Source organism: Beta vulgaris, chromosome 2 (genome assembly GCF_026745355.1).
Source record: "Beta vulgaris subsp. vulgaris cultivar EL10 chromosome 2, EL10.2, whole genome shotgun sequence".
In the NCBI taxonomy this organism is placed as follows: Eukaryota; Viridiplantae; Streptophyta; class Magnoliopsida; order Caryophyllales; family Amaranthaceae; genus Beta; species Beta vulgaris.
In genome coordinates this window covers 4,254,101-4,264,295 of record NC_079203.1, presented here as the reverse complement: position 1 = coordinate 4,264,295, position 10,195 = coordinate 4,254,101, and the positions used below count along the sequence as shown (strand labels likewise).

The 10,195-nt window shown below is 32.5% G+C and overlaps 1 long non-coding RNA gene and 1 other non-coding gene across 2 annotated transcripts; one reads left to right on the top strand and one right to left on the bottom strand.

Moving 5' to 3' along the window:
• Positions 1–5,993: 5,993 nt before the first annotated feature.
• Positions 5,994–9,594, bottom strand: LOC104887157 (uncharacterized). Its single transcript, XR_789314.4, has 2 exons — positions 8,839–9,594; positions 5,994–6,275 (listed from the first exon to the last, which is right to left on the bottom strand). It is a non-coding gene; the product is annotated as an uncharacterized LOC104887157 (long non-coding RNA).
• TRNAP-AGG (transfer RNA proline (anticodon AGG)) lies at positions 9,192–9,263 on the top strand. Its single transcript has one exon. It is a non-coding gene; the product is annotated as a tRNA-Pro (tRNA).
• Positions 9,595–10,195: the final 601 nt, after the last annotated feature.

Sequence of the window (10,195 nt, the reverse complement as noted above, 5' to 3'; positions counted from 1 at the left end):
CATCAATGGAGAAGCTTCACATACCCGCCCAAAAAGGTATTGAGTCACACGGGACTGTGTCTCTTCCAAGAAACCTAGCTTTAGAATCCCATGTGACAGAAGGTCAATGGGATTGGTCCTGTCACGAGTTTATATTCTCGCGGATGCTTTGCTGCCCTATTTGTGAAATCAGCCTATCCATCCCACTCCGTTCGTCAGAGTTCTGACACTTGTCATCAACCAACCCAAGAGTTTTACTACAGTTACCTCTTAACTCGGCCCTCCAGATCGAGCAATTCTATCCTTGTTTAAGTTATTTATACTTGTGTAATAGTTATGTAAGAGCATGTATTGCTCAGTTTAGCTGCTTTTGTGTTTGTAGGGTTTTATTAGCATTAGGTTGTACTTCCTTTATTTAATTAATGCACTTCCCCCATTGTCAAAAAAAAAAGATCTATTTATATAATCAAACAATAAAATGTAGTACTTCCTCCGTCTTTTTTTTTACTTGCAACACTTTCCTAAAAGGGAAATAATTAATTACTCGCAAGTTACAACACTTTTTACTTTTGCTTTTCCTTTTTCTCTATCTCTCAATCTCTCTCCAATCTCACGAAGCCCTTTCTTTTTTCCTCTCTACCTCTCTCCTATTCAAATTTTATATCAAAATTCATGAAAATTAGTGTTACAAGTAAGAAAAAAAAAGTGTTACAAGTAAAAAAAAAACATGTATCAACTTATTTTATCTTATAGACCATATCGTTGCAAAATCATATCAATCGGTCAGATCAATTTTTCCCAATTATACTTAAAAGTGAACATCTTACAACTTTTAGGATGGCAATAATTTGGAATTTTTTCCTTGGATAATGCAAAATTGGGTTTTAATTCCCAAAATATGCCCAAAAAAACTAAAATTCCCTGCGTACCGTCCACGTAGGACGGCACGCGAGATTTTTTTTTTTTAGTAAAACCGCTACTTGCAGTAGCGGTTTACAAGTGCCGAGATTTTTTTTTTTTTCAACTTAGGTAAAACCGCTACTCGGAGTAGCGGTTTATTATGAAAACTGATATCTGCTTACCATATTTTGCGCTGGTAAACCGCTACTCCGAGGCTACTCTGAGTAGCGGTTTATTTTAAAATTAAACCGCTACTTTGAGTAGCGGTTTCCGTGGGTTAAAACAAAAAAAAAAATTAATTCTCGCGTGCCGTCCTACGTGGACGGTACGCAGGGAATTTTAATTTTTTGGGGCATATTTTGGGAATTAAAACCCACTTTTGCATTATTTAAGGAAAAAATTCCAATAATTTGTACCATACCCTCACGGCTTACGTCACGCAATATGTAATAAAAATAATAACCATTTTTTTGAGAGGCGTGCCCTCCTTTTTATCAATATTATTTTAAGATCAATAAAACAAGACAACAACCCTCATTGACACACGTGGCAACCAAATTCTGAGCATCTAAATGACACGTGGCAAAATGAATCAGCTCAAAACATCTATATATATATCCTTCTACAACACTTTCAAATCTCATTAAAGCATATTAATCAAAATTAAGGATGGAATTCTCATTGTCTAACCTTAATATTACCAAAAACCATAACTTTTTTTCCCCAATTAACTTCTTCTTCCCTAAAAACACAAAAACCAAACAGTCCCTAGTCCATCAGTGGGTCCCACCTAAAAAAATAATGAAGTGTGGGAAGAACACAAGTTTAGTGGTGGAGTTAGAGAGAGAATTAGAGGAAATAGAGAAAGAAGGAAGTCAATGGAGAGAGATGAAAAAGTGTAAAAATGGGAAAAAAACGACATCAGTAGAATTGTTGGAGTGTTTAGAGAAAGAAGCAATTATGGGAGATGATGAAGGACGTGAGCCAACTGATTATAATCGAAGGGCTCAAATATTTGATAAGAGTTCTAAGGTCTTTCAAGCTCTCAAGGAACTTCAGCAATAAGATCATGATAAGAGTATATATAATTTTCATCATACACTCGGTGTATATTCTTCATTTACGTGCTCATGTGTATGTGTTAACCATGCACGGGCGTAGGAGTATGTGGGAGGATGTACAATTGTGTACACTACTCAATTAACAATCGGGTGTATAGTGAATAAACTCTTAAGACTTATCAACGTATTCATATGGTCCTATTAAGTTGTTATACTTTTGTTTTTGGGAATGGTTAAAAATTGACTAAAACTGTCTTGAAATCTCATGAAATTCCTTAGTGAAGTACCTCAATATATATGGATGGATATTGTTGCTCATTTTTATTATATCAATGTAATGTTTTTTTTGCCCATACAAATGATACAATAGAATACTAACCAATAAATAGTTGATCTTGTATAAGACTGTCTACTTTTAATTTAAAATTAGATCTGGTTATTGGACAGATTGGGTAAGGGTCAGCGCAGGTTGGGAATGGGTAGTATGCCGATAGCGGGTCGATAATGGACAAGACGACAAACGAGTAAGAAATACAAGGAACAGCGAGAGCCAAAAGTGAGTTTAAATGAATGTTAATTCGAATAAGTAATTGTTTCTAAAAAAAAACCTATTTCTATTTTCAAAATTATTTGGTTTTTTTATTGGCCCTATAACGACCCTATCTAATAATGATCCTATTCAATATAGCTCTATCCAATAAAGCCTTGTAAATTTGACCCTATCCCTTTAATCATTGAGCTACCCTGTCCAATAACCAGGTTTATTTAAAGGTAGGCGCGATCCAAGCCCAATATTAAGAAGATGGATCATCTTTCTTAATATAGTGACTACTTTAATTTTTTTAGTAATCATTTCAATCTATTTAATGACCAGTTAAATCTACTTAGCAATAAGATTCTTTAATTCATTTAGTGTCTGATTTAATTCATTTAGTGACTAGTTTAATCGATTCTTTAAAACTGTCAGACTATTTTTAAAAATTGTTTGTTGTAATTGAAGATTCAAAGGACAACAACGGAAGGAGAAGAGAATGGACGACTAGGGGTGCGTTCTATTCAACTTATTGGACCTGAACTTATTGGACCTTATCTGAACTGGACTTATTGAACATGAACTGAACTTATTGGAACTTATTAAACCTGATTGGACCTGATTCAACTTATTGGAACTTATTGGAACTTATTGAAACTTATTGGAACTTATTGAAACTTATTAGACCTTATTGGCCCTGACTGAAACTTATTAGACCTTATTGGACCTGATTGAATCTTATTAGACCTTATTGGACCTGATTGAAACTTATTTGACCTTATTAGACAAAAAACATTATTGACCATGAATAACATAAATATTACCACTAACGTAAATACTATCCCTGAAAAATTTTTATGGACTAATAATTACTATAATTCGTCCTTTAAAAAATAATGATTATTAATTATCTCTTATGATAATTAATTTAACAAAAAAATTTACTATTTATATATTTTCCTATACATAACTTTCACCACTAATATATATCTAATAGTCTTGTTTTGATTTTATAAAACACTAGTAGAAAATCAAAAATTTATCCTGTCAAAAAAAAAAAAAAAGAAAATCAAAAATTTATATCTTTCATTGTTATTAGTAACGAAAACATGTTATCTCTAGTTATTTAAAGACGAATTGCAAAATATTGTAATTATATATAATTATTATTATTATTGATAACCTTAATTATTCGACCATGATTATAATATTATTTAATAGCAATATGAATAATCAAATAATAGACAATAATACAAGTATAATACTATACATTGTGGTACTTTAATAAAAAATTCTAATAATAACATAATCAGCTAATAGTAATATGAATAATAAAATAATAGACATAATATAAATAAATAATAAATAATAGACATAATACAAATAAATAATAAAATAATAGACATTAATACAAGTATAATACTATATAATCATTGTGGTACTTTAATTAAAATTCTAATAATAACATAATCAATTAATAGTGATATGAAATTATGAATAACAAAATAATGGACAATAATACAAATGTTTATTAAACATTGACTATTTGGACCTTATTAGACCTGATTGGAACTTATTGGACTTATTAGACCTGATTGGAACTTATTGCACCTGATTGGAACTTATTGCACCTGATTGGAACTTATTGGACCTTATTAGACCTTATTGGAACTTATTGCCCTTATTAGACCTTATTGCAACTTATCTAAATTTATCTGAACTTATCTGAACTTATTGGACCTGAAACTTAATTTTTTAAGTTGAACAGAACGCACCCTAGGATGGTGCAAGATACCTAGATATAGTGTTGGGTTAGAGAGAAATAGAATGGATTTGTTAGGAGAATGTAGGCTTGGGTTGTCTAATTTTATATTAAAATTAGAGCGTCTATTATAATAATTTGTGACCAATAAAATAAATAAACCATACTCCTAAATTTGTTCAAACAGTTTTAAGGGGTATAAGCATGCAAAATGCTGAACTTCTAAACCATTCATAAAGATATGAATTCTCAGAGCATGTTCTTGAACACTTGTAAGAGACTAAGATAATTTTTTTAAAGCAAATTTACCCAAGAAAAATAGGTCCACTGAAGAGAATTTGGAAAATCCCTCAAGTGAACCCGATAAGAAATAGTTTCCCTTTTGAATATAGAATAGAGAATTTGTATCAGTAGACACTAGAATTTATTATATTGCTAAGGACACTAGAATATATATATATGTCTTTGGAGGTCAAAATTCAAAATCTCCAATAGTAAATTCTCACTATTACGAATACACAAAACCTTAACTCCAAAAGTACATAATAATATTTTTATAACATAAGTGATATATGCAGTAAAAAAAAAAGCTAAACACAGCAAAAAGAAGAGTAAAAGACTAACCTACTCTTCATGGGAGGTGATGAACTGATGATCATAGTAAACATGATAGGTGGATCATTCATGACAAATGACCACCGTGTAGAAGGTATATAAATGATCGCTCATAGGAGAATCATCTATGATAAATGACCCCCTCGTAGGGGAATTATGTAGGACAAATGATCCCCCAATACGAAAAAGAAAAAAATGATAATTTTGAAATTACACGATGTAATTGTTGTAGGTGTGCTACTGTTGGTGACTTTAACAGTAATACAAGATTAAAGAAGCAAGCCGCCTTATATTGTAATACGATATGATCTGTTGGTGATCTTAAGTACTATTGCTATACTATAATGAGTAGTTTGGTACAACAAACACATAAGTTATAAAAGCATCTCATTTTTTTTAACTATAAAAAGGTAAAATTAACCATGGTTAAATTCTATAAAAAATTAAATGTTGCATTTAGCATTTTTTGTGTGTTGTATTTAACACACGTTACATTACAACTTTTGCTTTAACTTGATTTGACCACAATGGCGCACTTGATCAACCATGGTTAATTTGGTTCTGACCATAAGTTATAAGAGATCACTTGGTTGGTCTAACCTTTTTTTTCCTTTCCAAACATTGGTTTAGAAATTTTAGTTGCCTAGTAGTGAACCTTATACCACAACTCGCATATTCAAAAAGCCACCAAGCTCGTATAAGAGATATTTGGAATTGAGAGGATCAAGTGCACCATTGGGCAGTACCATCATATTGGTATGGCACGGAGCAGGTGGCGCATAGCCTAGCCATTAAATGGCCAACATCACAACCATAGACCGCGCTTCCCAGACCTCCAATGCACGCTGGCAAGGCCACTGACATCCTTTATATGAAATGATGACATTATGAGAGAAACTAGTAGCCTAGTAGGCCATATAAACAACATTGGATGTTCTTATATTGTCTCTTAGTCCACATTTGACTTTAATGGTCAAGATGTACTTTGATTGAAATTTTGTTAAAAACATTCAACACCACGAGGCACAAATGTATGAGAGAGATCTGGGAGTTTCCCAGTCTTGAGCAAATCCAGCAAAATTAGATAGAATGTACATTTAGTGTAAAACAGGAAAACTGTAACCCCCCTCCAAGGAGACCAATCTCCAATCAAATCAGAAGTGCTTATTGCAAGTACAAAAGAAAACAAGACGACATCAAACAACAGTAATCATCTAAAATTGGTTGCAAAGTCTAATGCAGAAACTCATGACAAAAAAAGCCTCATAATCTCAATGATAGCAAATTGCAAAATCAAAAGGTATTATTAGAAGCAAGGCTAAGTACAGAATTCTTCTGACCATCAGATGGATTTTGCAAGCTAAAACATCTTTTAGTTCTGCTCTTCTGGCTTGTCGATGAAAGTCCTCTTGATCCAACCAAAGGGCTGCAACAAAGAACCGAAGATGTCAGATAAGGCAAATATGGAACTGGACGGCATACATACATATAAGTAGCCAAAATCTGCATCCCAAGATATCCAGAAACAATATCACGTAAATCTATGTGTTTCCCAAAGTCATGTGAAAAGATAATTGATAATGTCATAGACTTAGATGAGAGTCATCATTTCACACGAGACAAACTTCTTAATCACGATTAATTAAAAACTTGAGACAAACGATATCGGTTAGACCAAGCAAGTGATCTCATGCAAGTCTGTCTCTTTGGAAGACTTAAGGTACATAATAATTTCATAGCTTCAGACCAGACAAAAAACTGAACTTGCTGTAATGCAATGTCTCTTATATACCTAATGTAGATTACAATTACAGCCAAATTAATTCAATATCAGAAAAATGTCTAAGCTCAAATGCTATTCAAATGAAGAAAATATATTTACACACCTCACAACATGAGACCTAACTCTCACATCGCATTTGGTAGGCAATAATAAATTGTAAATTGTAAAATAAGATAGATATATACAACAACAACAACAACAACAACAACTAAGCCTTATTCCCAAGGTGATTGGGGTCGGCTAACATGAATCGTCAACTGGAATCGTGACCAGAGGAGATGGCATCGTCAAGAGTGATAAAAGTTTTTTTTTAAAACAAGGTTTACACCAAAAAGTGTTTAGAAAAGGTCTTCAGCAAAAGGTTTTAATACCAACACAATTGAGAAAAGCAAATAAATACAGTAATCAGACCCCTTCCTCCACATAGATACTACCCCTCCACCCACTTCTATCCAACGTCATGCTCTCCTCAATCCCAAGTAACCTCATATCACTTTCAATTACCCTCAGCCAAGTCATCTTAGGTCTTCCCCTACCCTTTACAATTTGATTACTCCTCCACTCTTCAATTCTTCTCATCGGTGCATCTCCTGATCTCCTTTTCACATGACCAAACCATCTTCACCGATTCTCCCTCATCTTTTCTTCAATGGATGCAACTCCAACTTTTTCCCATAAAATAGATATATACACTCCGCAAAAAACTTCAAGAACACATCCCCACCTTCCAACATCAATGTAATACATATCTAGAATTGTAATCTAAATGTGTCCAAGAAAGATCCTCAATAGCCCAAATCAAAATAAGAAATCAGACAGCACCATATTCAGTACACTTTTCCTCAGCTCAGCCTATCTTACATCTTTACCAAAAACGATCTAAAACTAGAAATACAAAACCATTAGGTAAAGCAGCTTCTGCATTTTCCTCAAAAGGACTTAATGTAGTGGAACTTCAGTCCTCCCTCACTCGTCTCAAAAGATCGTATCCAACAATAGAAATTAAGTAGAACTGCTCCCCAAAGCAAATCAAAGTGAAATAAATTCATAGAAAAACGGTGAAATAATATCCAGGAAGACAATTTCAAATTAAAAACATTAATAATTAGCATAAAATGACCTCAGTCCCTTAGAGGATTGACTAATGAGTTCCTATCATATCCACAAGTCATTATCTCTCTATAATTGCTCATCACTGCTTCATTATTTACCAATTCAGCAATCAACATCAATTAATACAAAACAAAGACTACCTTAAAATATTAATGCAAATTTAGCTGCTCGAGTGTTTGCCAACACCAATAAAATTCAGGCGGAGGCGAGAATTCACAAAAGCAACACATAGCAATATCACTTTAAGGGAATGAGTCAAATGAGAATTGCAAATCCTCATAAACCAGTAAATGAACCTTACAATAATAAGCATCACAAGTGCAAAGCTTCTCAACCATTTCTCATGTCGAAATGGGTAAAGTAAAAATGTCAAAACTATAAACCTCCACTTAAATGATGAGCCTGAAATCCAAGCAAATGGATCAATACGCTTTTAGTTGGTAAAAAAAACTCCAAGGGCAGACAACCAAATGTCCGATTTCATCGATTCAAGTGCCAATCTTTTTATACTATCACACTAACCCAAATTCCCAGCATTACTAAATCCAAAAGAGCAGAGCTCTCACTTGAAGGATGAAACTGATATCTAAAGCACGGAACGATACGCCTCAATTTTGAACGAAGAACTCCAAGAACAAGCAGGCAATGTGCGATTTCATCCATTCAAGTACTACAAATCTTTAGAATCACCAAACTAATCCAAATCCCCAAATCCCAAGCATTACTCCAAAAACTAAACATCTATAACAAAAACCCACAAAATCCCACCTCATAAATCAAACAATTCTTATCTTCACCCAAATCCACAACCAATAAAATCAACTTTTTCTTCCACAAAACTAAAATCCCTAACAAAACAACTCCCAAATTCTACAACTCAATCAACCCTTCATTCTTACCCACCTTCTCTAGATATAAATCAACACAAACCCAATAACACAAATCCATCACAAAAAAGATACATACAAATATTGCATCAAATATTCACATCAATCCGATCTAATCCCAAAATTTAAATCATAGCATAACTAAACATAATCAACACAATTTAATCGATGTTATAAAAAAAAGAAGCGAGGAGAGAGAAAAAGACCTGAACAAGATAGATGCCGGCGGTGGCGGCGGCCACACCCCAACCAACGGCGGCTTTAATATCGGAAGGTTGAGGTCTCATCGATGGCTTCAAAAACTTGAACATTCCACTTGCTGATGCTCCTGCCATTTTTGTATATGTGATTTTCTCTCTCCTATCTTTCAAAATCAGAGAAGAAGAAAATAAAACCCTAGAAATTGGAAATTTGGAATTGGGGATTTGTGAAAGATTGATTCTTTGATGTTTGTTTTGGGTTGCAGTGTTTGAATTTGTTTACTACAGGAATTGAATAGAAAGCCCAATTCTGGTAATCATAAAATCTATTTAATATAAGGAAGTTAAGTATTAACAATGGGCATTTGGTCTAGTGGTATGATTCTCGCTTAGGGTGCGAGAGGTCCCGAGTTCAATTCTCGGAATGCCCCATTTTTTGATTTGATGTTGTTGTAAAATGAGATTTTTGTTGATAAAATCATCATTAATTACATATTAAATTGCCCCATTTTTAATGTGTTGCAGGGGTTTTTTTTGTATATTATTTTGGCATCTTTTTTCTTAATATTGTTGATTTAGTGTTGTTGTAAAATGAGATTTTTCAAAACCATTTTATTTACCTACTTTTTGTGTTTTTTTTTCTATTGCAATAATCACCACTTAGAGTAGTTTTATTTATTTGGACCACTTCACTTTTGTTAAATAGCAACTACAATTGACAATATTACCTTTACTTTAATTTATGTTGATAAAATCATCATTAATTACACATTAAATTGCCTTATAAAGTTGCGTTTACTTTTTAAGGATTTTCTTATCTCCTACTCTTGTTAATTAAATAAAAGTGTACATCTATGCTAAACTACCCATTTTTTCATTTCCTTAAAAATCATGTCAAAACCTAATATTGAAGTAGAAAAAGAATGGATAAAGTATTTGTCATTATACTCTTATTTCTAGATTTTTTTATTGCAATATATAAATTTTTTATTTTTTTTAATATTAAACTAAATATTGTAGCTAAGTCTATTATTAAATAGTATCCCGATAATTGGTATGACTAACATAGTTAACACTCTCTTTCAAAAATAAACATAGTTAATACAATTTTAACATGAAGAACACCCTAATGATACTTAAAGAAAGTAAAGAGTACTTATTTAATATAGATGCATGACAGAAAAATTATAGAAAACATGAGTGTCAGTCACAACTTCAACTTTTAATGGCACATAAACACTAACGCATATAAAATGGAAGATGGAAATGTGAAAAAAGATCATAATGATGGTATCATAAATATAATTAATTAAATATAAAACTAACTTCTACTAATAATCGAAAATATAATTTAAGAGAAAAA